The sequence below is a fragment of the Rattus norvegicus genome, chromosome 20, assembly GCF_021556685.1.
Source record: "Rattus norvegicus strain SHRSP/BbbUtx chromosome 20, alternate assembly SHRSP_T2T, whole genome shotgun sequence".
In the NCBI taxonomy this organism is placed as follows: domain Eukaryota; kingdom Metazoa; phylum Chordata; class Mammalia; order Rodentia; family Muridae; genus Rattus; species Rattus norvegicus.
The window spans coordinates 45,662,113-45,678,309 of record NC_141553.1 but is presented as its reverse complement, the minus strand read 5'-3'; the positions used below and the strand labels follow the sequence as shown (position 1 = coordinate 45,678,309).

The 16,197-nt window shown below is 42.0% G+C and overlaps 1 long non-coding RNA gene across 1 annotated transcript; it reads left to right on the top strand.

The window, feature by feature from the left end:
• Positions 1-1,657: 1,657 nt before the first annotated feature.
• Positions 1,658-12,189, top strand: LOC147998716 (uncharacterized). Its single transcript, XR_015646035.1, has 3 exons — positions 1,658-1,769; positions 8,797-8,968; positions 10,245-12,189. It is a non-coding gene; the product is annotated as an uncharacterized LOC147998716 (long non-coding RNA).
• The last annotated feature ends 4,008 nt before the right edge of the window (positions 12,190-16,197 follow it).

Genomic DNA, 16,197 nt, shown 5'->3' with positions numbered 1-16,197 from the left:
ATGTCCAAACTGTAGCATTTATAATGTACTGCAACAGTATTTTGAGCTTCATCCAATTTCAGTGCCTATGTGGTTTGCACATCACTTCTAAAACCTCCATGGCAGGTTCAACGTCTCTTGAAGAGGTCTAGCACAATTTATTTTAGCACTCATTTACTGAAGGGCATTTAAAGGGTTGTTTTCATTTTTGCTTTATGTGAGACTGAATCATACTTTTATGGACATACATGGACAAAGGGTCCATGTACTTGAGAGTTTGATAGCTATTCTAACACTAGTGTCTGAGAGGAATGTATCTTCCGGGTAGACCAGATCCCTGTTCTTAGTCCCTTCATCCCCCTGGTAACCCAGTCAGCTCCTCTTTCGCTTGCATCTCTCATCGTTTTAAGAAGCTCCTGCCCTTCTCTTATCTCCTAAGAGTGGGATTATTCATTCCATTAAGCTACCAGTCTACTGTTTTCAATTCTCTTCCTCCCTGACTTGCTAAGTCCCAGCTCCTTCTGTTTACTTCCTCTGCTGTAAACCCTTTCCCTAAGGCCCTTATCGTATGGGCAGAATGCTTACTAGAAGGGTCCAGGCTTCGCAGTTGTCACATTCAAGGATCTTGTCTAAAACCTTGGTCTAGTTAATCTCTGGGTATCGATTTCTGTTCCTCACTCTTCATCTGGCTTCTACCAAGCACATGTCTCTTGTTCCCTGCCCAGCTTCCAGAGGGCCCCCTAAACACAGGAAGAAACTCTTACTGTTATTCTCTCCTCTCTCCTCCTTGTTTATTCTTTTTTTTTTCTTTTTTTCGGAGCTGGGGACTGAACCCAGGGCCTTGCGCTTGCTAGGCAAGCGCTCTACTGCTGAGCTAAATCCCCAACCCCGTTTATTCTTGATCTAGCTCACTGGCCTGGCTCTTGTTACCTTCTGTATAAGGCTGAAATAGTCGGGACCACTATAAAAAGCCCGATGCTGAGTTTCCAATGGCTAGGCTTCCATGCTTGCAAAATCATCTTTATATGATCAGAACGGAACACATCATTTCCCTGCCTTGACATCTCCCTTTCTTGGCAACAGGATTACATTCCTCCAGTCACCCTTGTTCAAACTACCAGCACGTGTCCTACATTTCCCCCGCTTTGGACCATGTTTTCTGCTCCTTGCCAGGCCAACAGTGTCTGTTAAAGCTGTTCCATAGGCAAACATCTTGATGAATAATGGGTTAAACAATGCTTAATGGGAAACGACAGTAATTCTCAGAGATTTGCTTCACAGGTCTCTAAAATGAAACATTTTGGAACACTTCTCTACTTATTAGGCGAAAGAATGTTTTTCTGCATACAAGAGACCCATCCTTACAAAGCAGAGGAATATATTTTGTCAGATGCCTATTTAATAAAAACCATCGTTCTGTAATAAGAGCATTTGATGTATCATTTTACCGATTCCAGAAGTGAGTAGTAAGAGAGAGAGCCAGCCTTGGTGAGAGAGCTATGCAGAGCAGAGTGGATGGTTTACTTGGCGCTGTCCCTTACAAACCAGAAAGTAAACACCTGTGTAGTTTATTGCAGACGGATTGCATAACCAGTGTGAGAAGAACCATAGCCTCTAAGCTTTAACATGTGGGTTTAAACAACTTCCTGATTACTCAGAATTACCCCCACCCAAAATTCTTTTAAGTGATGCTCAGCCATCTCAGATGGTGTCACACTTGGTCCTGTATGGATTGTGAAAGCTGCCTTTTCATGGCTGGAAATTATAGAACACTTCTTGGTCCTCTATTGGTGAGTGGAAAAAAAAAACATGCCTTAACTTTACCAAATACAACGACATGTTTGACTCCTCTAAAAGGAAATACAGATAAGTAATGCATTCATTATGCTTTCTTCTGAATTTTAGAACATTGGCTTTATCTATCATAGCCAGCATGTAGCTCTAAAGTTACATACAGCCTTTTCTATTTTCACAGCAATTATGTCCTTATTTTATATTTCTTTTCACTTCAAAGAATATTTTCAGACTTTAATATGATCAAAATGTATTTTAAAAAACCAGAAAATTTCATTTCTCTGCCTTTCTATAAAAATAAAAAAGAGATACATTCTGTGTGACAACCATCAAATGTTTATTGCTAGATACACATTTCTAGTAGTGACTTTTCATGCCTTGTTTATAAGGAAGAACTACCCAAGAAAGATAAAAGTGTCAGGGACCGGAGAGATGATTCAGCCATTAAGAACACTTGGATGTTCCTGCAGGGGATCTGGATTCAATTCCCAGCACACAATGGCATTTCACAACAACTCATAATTCATAATCAAATTCCGGGGGATCTGATGCCCTCTTCTTACCATGACTGGCACCAGACAGGCATGTAGTACACAGATATTCATGAAGGCAGACCATTTTTACACATAAAATAAAACAAATATATCTAAAACATTTTTAAAAGTATCAGCTAGGATCCAAAGAACTGGCAAGTCTCCCATTGGATAATAGAAATGTAGCTTTTCCCACAAACAGGACCAGAGAGCTCCTTACAGGGCTAGGATGTGAGGGAGCTTTGGGTTTCATTCTAGAGTGAAAGAAAATGGCCACATCCATTCCAGGTACCACAAGCCAATTGGCAGTAACCAGTATAAGACAAGGATCCAGCCATAGGAACTTATTATCAGTGCTGTTTGATTGTTGTTTTTGTTGTTGTTGCTGCTGTTGTGAACTTGACACAAGCTAAAGTCGTCTAGGAAAAAGGAAACTTGATTGAAGATTTTCTTTATCAGATTGGCTTGTAGGCAAGTCTATGAGGTATTTTCTTGACTGATGGTTAAAGTGGGAGGGTCCAACCCAATAAGGGTGGTGACACACCCCTAGGCAGATGGTCTTGGATGGTGTAAGGAGCAAACTAAAGAAGCCATAGTTATCAAGCCAATAGGCAGCATCCTTCATGGTCTCTGCTTCAGTTCTTGCCTCCAGGTTCTTGCTTTGGGTTCCGATTATGATGGATTGTGGTTGAGACATGTAAGCCAAATAAACCCTTTCCTCCCCAAGGTGGTTTTTGGTCAATGTTTTATCACAGCACCAGAGATGTAAACTAGGATATGGGGCAAATACTTCTTTCTTACCAATAATTAGTGACAAATCAATGTTAATTTGTATGTAGTGATGGCTTAGATATTAAGTCTAAAATAATAAGTCAGTATGGATTAAAAGTTAGAGGTGATTAGGCTACTGTCCCCTGAATCCACTGAACTAGTTTGTATCCTGGCATTCAGGAAGAGTGGAAATGGACACACCAGTTGTCTAAGATGGACTCATGAACCACCCAAATCGTGGTGCTTAGCAACTACCATTTACTTAGTTTATGATTCTAGAGTCAGAAATCTGGGCTACATTGGTCCGGAGGGCAATTTGAATTGTTACGTCTTCACAGGTGTCTTTAGGAAGTCAGCTGTGGGTGGTAATGGCTCAGCCTTGGGAAGTAAGGTAGCCATCAGCTGGGACTCTTGGCTCTCTTTCAGAAGGGTGACCATTTTCTAGAAGGTTAGTCATCCTCACTTGATATGGCAGGGTCACAGCTTCAACGCACACAGTCACATTCAGCGTTTGTGAAGTGTGTTAATGTCCCACTGATGGAAGCCAGTTCTAAGAGTCATGACTACGTAGACTCAAAAAGTAGGACCTCTACCCCCAACCCATCACTCCTCTCATCTCTGGAGACAAGCTCTCACTATGTAGCTGAAGTTCGACTCCAGCTCAAGGCTCACTACTGCCACATCCCCTCCTTCTTGAAGGAAGTAGAGAGGTTCTTGGTTGTGTTTGTCTCATGTCCCATTGAGCTTGCTATTATCTGCCATTCTGGCCCCACTTCCCTATTGGTTGCTGAGAGGGGAATCGAGGCAGAATGGCTGGGAGTTGAAGAGACTTCCGGCAGCTGTGAGCAGGTTGAGAACTGACTCTCAGAGGTCAGCTTCAGTGAGACAGCTCATTTGAATCGGGGGCCAGGGGAGTGGAGGCAAAGGCTCTTTAACCATTTTGGGGAGTGGTAGGGACTTTTAGAGTGAGTGTATGTCATTGGCTGGGGCCAGGGTGCTGAGGATGCCTTAGTTATTTATATAAGAAGGAATTCCAGGTGCTTCCAGACCTGACCATATAAGGCAAAAGGAAGTTTAACCTGGGCTATGTGAACTCTTGGGTGGGGACAAAAATCTGTGTGTAGGACACACAGGCCTGAGCAGGGAGGAGCAATCCTACTCTAGTCGATCTCAGGATGAGGTTTCTGGGGTTTGGACAGGCCTTAATCCTACTCTTTCTCTGGACACTCCACTCCAACCCGCCATGGTCCATGGATCTCTGGCCAGCCAGATAATTGTGGAATTATCTGGCAAATTTTATTCAAAGATTGTTAGAATAAATAGGTTTTTCTTGCCTTTCCCTTTATATGACTCAATTCAGTTCTGATTTAGATAATAGTCTAACCAAAATTTAGATGATGTGTGAGTATCTAATGTTTTATAATATTTTTTCTCAGTAATAACGAATGCTTTGGAATCTGGCATAATATGTGGCATCATAAAAATGATTGTTGAGGAAGCTCAAAATACCTCAACTCTATGTCTAGTGAAAGGCTTGGAAACTTGAAACCCTTTTCTGGAACTTGGTAAGCAGGGGCCGACTTGCTTATATTGTTGATTTGGACATCTGTGATGTATACAGCCTTCTAGAGTAAGAATTAGGTCCATGGTAATAACCAAATATCCATATTTAAGGTAGTGTGGTGGTTGTTTCTTTCCAATTGTAAACAGAGAGATACTAAGGGTCAGTTTGTTGATCAATAATTTAACAATCAAATATCAGAGCTGAAACAGAACCTGAATTCTGGTCTAAATTCTCTGCTGAACTATTTTTAGGGTTAAAATTTGGCTATTTAGTAAACAAACCCTGCTCCCCCTTCAAAAAAAAAGTACCCAACTAATTCCAGGTAAGTAAAGAAAGCCTTGAAGTCTTAAAAGTTGCATTATGAAGTTCTTGACACATACTTGGAAGACAGCCTCTGAGCTGCCTCCCAGAGCCCCTCCTCTCCTTATGTTACACACAGTTACAACAATCTGGGAGGGATAACTTTACATAATGTAACATTCTTGAGTGCCTACTGCAGATCCCAGCATTTTGCTAAATACGGTATTTTCTTCCACACCAATCCCCCAATTCAAGGATTTTTCCAAAAACAATCCTTGGAAAAACTCGTTAACTTGGAGATTCATACAGGAATAAAATGGTTTATTGAGAAGGGCTGAATCCATAACTCTATGCAACTCATTTTACTGAACAACTAACATAAACATGAAATATACATCTGACAAAGCTCTAAAGTTAACGTTGACTCCACTCTTCCTCCAAACTGACTGAACCTAGAACGATCTGTAGCACGGGGCATCATAACATGCTTCCTTCACAGAGTTTGTAATAGACCCTTGCTCATCTCTGGGGAAGGTAATGATTCTTCTAGGAGCCACTTTTACCTGAGAACATTCAATATTCTACTGCAGAGGTAACATTCTCCTGCTCTGTAGGCTGCACACGAACATTATTCTGCTTAAAACACGCAAGACGGGGCTGGGGATTTAGCTCAGTGGTAGAGCGCTTACCTAGGAAGCGCAAGGCCCTGGGTTCGGTCCCCAGCTCCGAAAAAAAGAACAAAAAAAAAAAAAAAAAAAAAACCATGCAAGACAAGGATGCCTTGGTGAAGAGAGTAGGAAGAAAGCATGTGGTAGTAACGTATTAAACTCACAGCTATTCCCAGCTCTGAGCTCCCCAGAAGGCTATCCTGCTGAGCCTAGAGGTTGGTTTCATCCCTTCAACTATGCATTTGACCTATAGCAGCACCCATTCTCTTTGTGATCCCGACTCTGAATACAGTCCACTCTGCTGTCTCTTCATGACCTCTTTGGTGTAGCAGGCAGGACATAAAGGATGGTAGAATGAGAGTAGGTTTCATTAGCTCCTGGCTTTTGGCAAGTTTTCCCTTCGGAGGAGAACTGCTTCTCTGGCTTTGGATAGTGCCTTAGTTAGGATTTCTATTGTTATGGACAGACACCACGACCAAGGCAACTCTAATAAAGGACAACATTTAATTGGGGCTGGCTTACAGTTTCAATGGTTCAGTCCATTAGTAGGATGGTGGGAGGCATAGCAGCCTGCAGTCAGACAGACATGGTGCTGGGGAAGGAGCTGAGGGTTCTCCATCTTGAGCCACAGGCAGCCAAGAGGAAACTGGATGTGATTCTCACTGGATGTAGCTTGAGCATTTAAGTGTTGAGTTGGCACTGTACAGAAATTAACAGCCATATTGGTCTAGAAATGTTGAACTTAAGTTTTTTCCATTTGTACAGGGGTAACACACTGTATTAAATATGTAAGGTCTTATATACGTGGGTTTGATTACAAAAACTAATAAAGTATTCTCTAAATTAAAAAAAAAAATAAAGAGGAAGATAAAGGAAAAAAAAAAAAGACCTCAAAGCCCCATCTCCACAGTAGCACACTTCCTCTAACAAGGCCACACCTACTAATAGGGCCACTCCCTATGGCCGAGCATTCAAAAACATTAATATATGGGAGATATATATATATATATATATATATATGTATATGTATATGTATCTTTTGAAAAGGTCTTTATGTTTTTAAAAAAATGTATAGTTGTAGGTTAGTGTTCAGGATTAGCAGTTATGCAAGAACCTAAGCAGGAGACTTATAGTCACACCCACAGAAGAGGAGGCTTAGAGTCAGGGAAGAGCTCCCCTCCTCTGAAGACAAGTATTGCTGAAACAAAAAGGGCAAGAACTCCAAGATAGAGATAATTAGGACATGTAATCAAGAAGCTGGTCTGATGGCATGCATCCCGTCCCTGAATCCACCCTGCGTCTTCCCTCCCTAGGGGAGGCTGTTGGAGCAAGAGACTCAGTCTGTGGAGAGCCAGCTGTTTCTCTTAGGCAGCACATTGGACTTGCAATTGGGGGACTGAAGTTCTATCTTTTTCCTTCTCCACCCAGATGAAATCATTTCCTCGCACCATCCTGCAGCTCCGCTCTTGTGGGAGAGAGGAGCTGGTGCTGTAAGGAGGTCACAGAGAGAATGGCTGAGGAGGAACTTATAAACATGCTCAGGTTTAATATGTCTGCTGGTAGGAGACACATGCTCACACAGACAAGGATGCTTGCCGGCTGGGTCTGCAAGGCTTGTGAGGACCGAACACTTTTCTCAGCGTTGCCAAGGCAGACTCTAAAACGGACCTTGCTGTGCCCTGGAAGGAATCCTTGTTGCTTAGCTATAATAATATTTCTGTCCTTTTCTTGCTTGGAAGTCTGAGGTAATTTTCAAAGTCATGTTAAATTGGAAGATGGAGAAAATACTCTCTAATCCTCATAAATTTACAAAAACGTAAGGTGGCAAACTCTGCTTTCACCATGAGCATATAGAATTTGAAAATGGTGCAATGGGGCGTGGAATAAGCGTTCTAGAGTGAAAACCCATCTCCCTTCTGTGTCCTATAACCGGCATTTCCACCTAGAGAATGAATGCCTCCATTCACATATGTTGTCATCTCTTAATAAGTGAAGAGTTGCTACAACTGGGCATAATACTGAAGCTTCTAATTCCAGGCAGATGCAAATGGATCTCGGAGTTCAAGGCCACCCTGGTCTGCATAGTAACTCCAGTCCAGCCAACGCTACATAGTGAGACCCTATCTCAAAAGATGAAACCCCCAAATATTTCCATAATATAATGTTATTTCTTCAAATCACACTCTGTAGTTCTTTTTGGCTATCGATAAGGGGAAAATCAAACCACTTTTTAGGACTCAGGACAAAGAGTAAGAGACAAACGGTGGGAGGTAGGAAGGGGAAACATAGTTAGAAACTTCGTGTTTTACTTGCCTAGTGTCTTAGATAGGGTTTTACTGCTGTGAAACGACACCATGACCAAGGCAACTCTTAGAAGGACAACATTTAACTGGGGCTGGCTTACAGGTTCAGAGGTTCAAGCCACTATCATCAAGGTGGGAGCATGGCAGCGTCCAGGCAGGCCTAGTGCAGGAGGAGCTCAAAGTTCTACATCTTCATCTGGAGGCTGCTAGGAAAATATTGACTTCCAGGCAGCTAGGATGGGAGTCTTATAGCCCACACCCACAGTGACACACCTACTCCAACAAGGCCACACCTATTCCAACAGGGCCACACCTTCTAATAGTGCCACTCCCTGGGCCAAGCATATTCAAACCACCACACCTATCCACATTTAATATTTAGATAAGTCTGGGAGAGACATATTTGGGAAAAAACAGCATTTGAAGGACATTTTCATGCATTCTCACATTAAGGGCCAGTCATACTGATATTAGAGGAGCTGCCTCTCAAGAGTCATATCCCCCACCCCACTTCACCCTCAGACATCATTGTAATGAATGCAATACACTGCTGCTCCAAGGTACTTAATGAAGATGCAGCGATGACTGGGAATTGTTGGTTCCCATTGTTGGCTTGCACGATTGCAGGCTTACACGCTCGCACCTCTCTTTCCTTCAGTTCTAGATGTGAGCATTTTCTTTCACCTCTGCTCACAAACTGACTCACAAGCTATCCATGGGCCCCTTCCATTTGAGAGCTCAGAATCTTCAAAGGACTTTCACACAGCTAGTAGCGGAGGAAAGAATCAGTGAGACTATACAGTTTTCTTTTCCTCCATTTTAATTTTACTTTCAGTGACTATTGATACGTTGGTCTCATCTTCTTCCCCATCGTTGCATTCTAGATTGGAAACTCATGAAGGGTGAGCCCGGATTTCAGACGCTTTGCCTTGTAGTCCCTTGAAATAGCCCTGTGGACCGGGAGATCTGCCCTCCTGCTCAGCAAAGTCCTTAGTTACTTCTCTGTGGTCCTGGCTCTGTGTAGAGAGCTTGGTGGCAGCTCTTGGTCTTTATCAGGTTAGTGATGACGTCCCCTGGGGGTTCCTACTTCTGACCTTGCTCCTTGTAAATATGTATGATTTACACATACACACACACACACACACACACACACACACACACACACACACACCAGCATATATATCAGCATTGGCAGGGATTTTTCAAATGTCTCTTTTCCAGGACATTATCCTCAGTTCATAAATTCAGCCAACTGAGACATCCCCAAGTGAATGCCATCCAATTGTACTTGAACAGCAAAGCTCCTCAGTGAAATGAGGCTTTGTGTTTTCTTTTCAGTGAATCTTTGAGAATTGTAACGTTACTGATTTTCTTTGCTTTTTCAGTCTTCTTGCTATTTCAGCGGTTAAGTGAAGACGTCACCTTCTCATTCCCAGGAAAGTGTTTCAGTTAGGACTTTATGCTTTAATCCTCCACTAAGCCTGCTACCCTCTGCTCTCTCGGGGGTTGGGAGTGGGGTGCAGATTAGTCAGGGGAACTGAACAGTTTTTTTCCACCAGAGAGCATTTGGATTAACACAAAGTTTAGGTCCATAAAAGCCAGAATCTCAAGTAAGTGCCTGAAGCACATCTCTTGACCCTGAAGTTGAGGCTAACTACTCATGGGCAGGGTCAGAAACAAAAAGCCATGACGCTAATAGGGTTTAATGGGTAAGAGCTATTTCTTATTGAGTTTTCGGAAGTCCTTCAACTTGCAGTTGGCCTTTCCTGTTCACTTAAGGAAAACTTAACTCTTTCACAGCCACTGGTCCGTATTTACTGATATTACTGATATATTTTGTGTCAAAGACACAAAAGTAATACGGCCAAAATGCCTGATTGATTCATTTTGTCCTTTTTCTTTCTGTTCTAGACATAATCTCTTACTTTTCTTTTTTTTTCTTTTTTTTTAAATAAACCTACCTGCCATTTTGTTAGCATCTTTCAACACACTTTCCTATGGTATAGGGAAACTCTACCCTTTCCTTACTTCTCTTTGACAAGTCATCTCCTTTGGATTTTGTGTTCCTTCTCATTGTAAGAATATATATATATATATATATACATATATATATATACACACATATATATATGTATATATATATGCATGTGTGTGTATGTGTATATGTGTATGTGTTTATGTGTGTGTGTATATGTGTGTGTGTATGTGTTTGTGTGTGTGTATGTGTGTGTATGTGTGTGTGTATGTGTGTGTGTGTGTGTGTGTGTTTGTACATTGCATTTGTATACAATACACTGCAATGGCAGAGACCTCTCAAACGTCTCTTTTTCAGGATATTGTCCTCAGCTTTCTGAATTCCTGGCCTTACTCCTTCCCATGTGTTATACTTCTGGGTTCTTTCATCAGTGCAACTTCGCACTAAGGCCTTGCGATTTCTTGAAATAACCACAGTAGGCCTCTCCAGGACTTGGGTACATACTAGGTCCTGAGCCAATAGTTGTTGGATGGATGAATACGTGCACCGCAGAAGACTGAACAAATACGTACACTGTTTCCCAACTGTGGGAGCAGAACGGTTTTCAAATGTTGTGCCTGCTTCGGCTTCCTTTGGAGGACTTTCAAGTTGTAACCGCAGCGATTTTGTACAAAACACAATAGAATACTGGATGAGCTGCAGATAAGTCATTACTACTGTTGGAGAAATGTAGAGAGGAATTGGAGGCACAGGAGGAATAATTCACCCATCTGAAGGACATTTAAGTCGTTTCCGATTTTTGCCTATTAGGATTAAGGCTGTTATGAATATTTATGTACCAGATTTTTTTGTCAACTTGAGTTCTTATTTTGGGGGGAGGGAGCAAATGCTCAAAAGTTCTCCGGATAATTAGAATGCAAGGTTTGGAAGAGACTATTAATGAGATGGGTTTTGTTACCTGCAATATTGGTTATGGGAACCCAGCAAAGGATTTTGGGAAACTTCTTTTTCTATTTCTGGTGTCTGTGTAGAAATCAGGCTCAGATATAATTTCCTGTCTTGCAGGACATTGCACTGCTGGGTATTTGTTCCAGAGGATTGACCAAAAAAAAAAAAAAACCTATATGGATGTTCATAACAAACAACAGCTTTAATTCTAAGCCAAAAATTGAGGACAACTCAATGTCCTTGTAACAGGTGAATTCTTCATGTCATGAAATGGAAATCCCCAATAACAACTGAGTCAATTTTTGTCACAAACAACAATTGAGATGGATCTCAAAAGCAATAAAAGCAATCTCAAAAGGTAATATGCTGTAGTCCTAATTTTATAACCTTAAAAAAGCCTATAAGAAGGAGAGTCGATTAGTGAGTACCAAGAACGAGGAGGGGCATGACTAAGAAAGGGTAGTCTAGGGGCTTCCTTTGTGCTGACAGAATAATTCTATAGCCACATTGTGCTGATGATTCCAAAGTTCTACCCAGAAGAATGGAGTACATAGAGCCATGGACAGCCACATCCATTCATTTATATCCATCATACGTTAACATTCTCCTCACAAGCAAGTGGCATGTAAAAACGACTAGAGATTGAATAAAATAGGCAATTTGTTATCGGTAATTATAAAGGCTCTTCTTGGCAGTCCACTTGGCTTCATCTGAAATTAACTAAAACCCAGAAATGGAGGGCACACCTGTGAGGGATTTCTGCTAAATTTGAGCTGGGACGGTCTACTAATCTGCATTTCAGGGGCAGGAAGACACACCTTTAATCGAGATCTTTAATCCAGATCTAATCTAGGCCACACCCTCTGGTGGAAGCCTATATAAAGGACACCAAAGAAGGAGGAGTTTGCTCTTTGCCTGCTTGCCCTGCCTTGTTGGCACATCCATTCCTTCACTGACATTAGAGACCATTTCTTCAGAATTCTAGCATATACTGAAGACCAGCTGAGACATCCAGCCTCATGGACTGAACAACTTCTGGATTCTTGAGTTTTATGTCATAGTCAGTCATTATTGGATTAGCTGGACTATAGTCTGTAAACCATTCTAATTATGTATATGTTACGTATATGTGTGTATGTGTATATATGAATATATGTGTATATATGTATATGTATACGATGTATGTGTAGCATATGTTGATGTTGATGTATATGTTGATGCATATATTGATGCATATGTATATGTTGATGAATTTCATTCTATATATTCCATAACTTTACCCTGGCTAATACAGTAATGTACCAGCATCAATTTTCTGGTTTTGAGATTGAGTACAAAGGATAAAGATGATGCCATGAACTCTGGGTGTAGGTTTTCTGCTACTTCTGTGTGTCTATAATCATTAAGTTGTTTTCTTCTAATTTTATGCACAATAGGTTCATAGCTAGGCTGCAGGTTTTAGGGTAGTGCCAATGCTTCCTAACTGTAAGAAATCCAGTCAGTTTAGTTGCTGAATTCATGCAAAATGAATGACATTAGTTCTCTCTTAATCCTGTACTGTCCACCCAGGCTAGCACATGGATACATATATGTAGTATGATTTCAAAAACCGTATCGTTTAACTAGCAAATTGTCCTATTTATTTTATGGTCATTTTTTGACCTATCTCTTAATTACATGAATGCTGAAATTTTTTATATTGTTTTCTTTCTCTGAAATTAGTAAACATGCTTGTAAAGAAAATAGATTTGACAAATCCATTCTTGACACCTAGAGCTTAAGCCGCAGGACCGGTGAGAAAAAAATAATGTGCGTCATAATTTTTATATTTTAAACGTTAGTATGCAATTTTACATCAAAAGACAAGATACATTTCTAAGATTATCCTGAAGTTAGGAGAAAATACCTTAGTCTATCAAATGATAGTCTTGATTTAAAAAAAAAAGTCACCAAACATCAATTTGTGGGAGGAGAGCAATTTCCCTAATGTTTTCTTCTTGATTTGACATTCCTAAGCAGCAATTACAAGTGAAATATCATTTCAGTAAGTGAGAAATTCTTGTTTTCGTTTGCTGATTGGCTTTATTATGCACTAAGGTTAATTGGGAAGCTTCTTCGTCCTGTCTGGGTAATGATGAACAGCTGCAATAGACCGCACTCATGGCCCCATACCACTTCATTCTGACAGAGCGGCACCCAAACAAAACCCCTGGCAATGTGGGTGTCGTCATCGGTCGTCGTCGTCGTTAAGCAGTAGCGCCAACTTCGGCGTAATTGTATCTGATATGGCATCACAGGAAGCCTGAGAGGAACTCAAAGCTTGAGCAGAAGTGTTCAGATCAGGAGGGTGGTCACTTACCTGCAATGACAGGGCCTGGTTACCAGTGCTCCTGGGGACTGGAGTTAACCCAGGAAGTTCATTTCACACAAACACCACTCAGAAAAATGCACTTGCCTCACACACAACCTTAGTGGCAGATTTTGTATAACAGGAAGATGAGTGAGATAGCTACACGGAGAAGGGGGAAAAAAGGGTGCCTCTGATTGCTTTTAAGAGCTTGATAAGTGTTTTGCTTGTCTTATGATGTGTCCAACAGCAATACCGGATTCATCTGGCCACCGTCAATGGCCCAAACTCTTTGTGTTACTTGTGTATCATACCGATTGATCGTCTCCATAAAGCTAAACTAGACGCAGTGTGCATACATTATAAATTGTACCTAGAATAAAGCTTATCCAAGGTCACAGAGTCGATAGGATTTAAGTCCAGTCTTTTCTGTTCCCAAACTCCCTGTTGTGTTAGTGGCTAGATTAAGGGACATGATCTCCAGGGACTCACTGCTTTGTAAACTAGGGCAGCAGGTATTTTCCCTGTTCAGCTACCAATTGGTGTCACTTCCTGGTTACCTCCATGCAGAGTTGGGATGGCTTAACTTTCCTGGGTCAGCCTATCTCTGTATACCTCCCCAAACTGACACCCCCCCATCCCCAACACCACCCTACCCTCATGCTGTGGGCAGCCTGCCCCATCCCCACTTCCTGGCTTCTTCAACAAGTCTTGGAACTGTTGCGATTTCCATTTGTGGCTTGGCGGGGCTGGATAAGGAGTCATGAATCTCCCTGGCTGTTCCTCAAATAGTCCTAGTTTTTCCTCCTTTATTACACCACAGCAAGAAAGTACAGTAAATGCTGTAGAAGGCAGCGTGGGGCCGGACCAAACCAGCATCAAGTCTCAGACAAGGAATTTGCTGACATTTGGACACTAATTTCAGTCAATTCATTGAATTTTCCCAAGCCTCAGAGAGTTAAACGGCATGACTCACCGAAAGCCCAACTCCCGACACAGTGGACATACTCAATAAATAATTTTCAACCACAACCGACTTGACTCATGTCTAATCTGCTGCATTTGCTCTTCCTATAATCAGGAGTTTCTTTTTGCTCCACTGGTCCTTGAGTTTCCTTAGCCTCACCATTGTTCCGCACCAAGGAAGCATTTCCTCATCTTATATTGCTCTGTATTCCAGTTGGCAAGTGCTGTAAAAAGCCCGGCTGTCTTTAACTTGTCTCTTGCTGCTGCGATTTAGCACCTGTGTAAACCCATGCAGCTGGGCTCAGCTGTGCATAAATGTTTGCTTCTGCCATATTTATTATGTGGCTCTGCGTTCGGCCAATCGCTCTATTAAATCATAAGCTTCCCAGGGCCAAAGATCGTACTTGCTACTTCTGCAGCAAGTCCCTGTTTCCTTCTGAGAACAGAATTCCAGAAGGCTAAGATGTAAACACACAGTGTTCCTTTAATAAGATGTCAGGGACACAGGGACACGTTCTCGAATGGTGTGTTCTTCTTCAGGGCATTATTCAGAACACAATTTTAGTGGTAACAAGCATTTTTAATAGAAATGTTCAAGTTGGGGGCCTACAGTTGGTGACTTTCATATTAAAAAATTAGAACGGACCTATTATTTCTCATTAGAGAAGCAAATCAACAATAAAGACTGAAAAGCAATCTCCACTTTCCAGAGAACACTGGGCCATCTTTCCCTCGGACTGTGAAGTGACTGGCGTAGTGGGTTAAGAGGAAGCCAAGTGATGCCTACTGGAAATAATAACAGCTCCATGAGCAGAGCACTGTAGTTAACCAACTACTCCATTTCATACTTAGTAGGTGCTGGCAATGTATTTGAAACTTGGTTTGTCTTTAGTCTTTTCTGTCCTCCGGAGAGGTAAATGTTAAGTGTCTCCCATTCTGCATACAGGGAAGTTGGGAAAGGTTTGATCAGGACTCACCCAGAAAGGTCTACAGTTGAGTTCAACACTACCCTGTGTGAGCTATGGTGACTTTCCCTAAATGAAGGGGTTTTCCAGATGAGCTAGTAAGATAATTCTGATATTGCTCCTCTCCCCTCTCTCTCACACACACAATATTCCCACCTTCAAAGGAAAGGAAGCTCTATTACTACCTACAATTTGTTGTGTGAACATGAATAAAGTGAACTGCAAGGGTCTTGGATGGTTTGTGTGTGTGTATATATGTGTGTGTGTGTGTGTGTGTGTGTGTGTGTGTGTGTGGAGAGAGAGAGAGAGAGGGAGAGAGATGGGGGAGAGGGAGGGGGAGAGGGAGGGAGAGAGGGAGGGAGAGAAAGAGAGAGAGAGAGAGAGAGAGAGAGAGATAGAGATAGAGAGAGAGAGAGAATATGAAGAAAATATCTCCCTGGTGTTTGCTTTCATTGCTCCTGTTAGCAAAGCTTATTCCCTCTCTGACAGTGAAGATTCCCTCCTGTGGCTGTTTCCATTTCAGAGGGTTTCTATCAGGACAGCCTCATTGTGGTTCAAGAGCATGGACAGCCCCTCGCTTTTGCTTTCTTTCCTTGTAGCCCTCTGCTTTCTCTCCTCGGTTATATTCTTTTAGATTGGGTCAAGCCTCTTCCAGGCTTGGTGACTGGGCCCTCGCAGCCCTGGCTCAGAAGACCAGCTCTCAGCAAACTGGAGCTGCAGTCAACTGGCGGGGCTCTGCTCTTTGGCAGTCTCTCAAGTCGGCCTGCTCCCTCTGGAGCACATGGTCTCTGCTTGCACGTAAAGCATGCTCTCACAATAAAAAGCCTCGGCTTGGTCCTCCCGACTGTGAGATCCTGGGAGTCTCTCAGTGCTGAGTTGAAGAGGATCCAAGAGCCTTCCCAGTGGAGTCAGGATTATGCTGTGGTTAATCCTGTAGAGCATTCTTACATTTGTTCCGCTTTACCTCGGGGGTACTGAGAACTTTCAAGTCACAGTAACACGCTACGTGCTGTAATGTGCTGGGGGAGCTCGGAGGGCTCTGTAGATAATTCAGTTTGGGATTTCTTAAATATCTAAGTTCTAG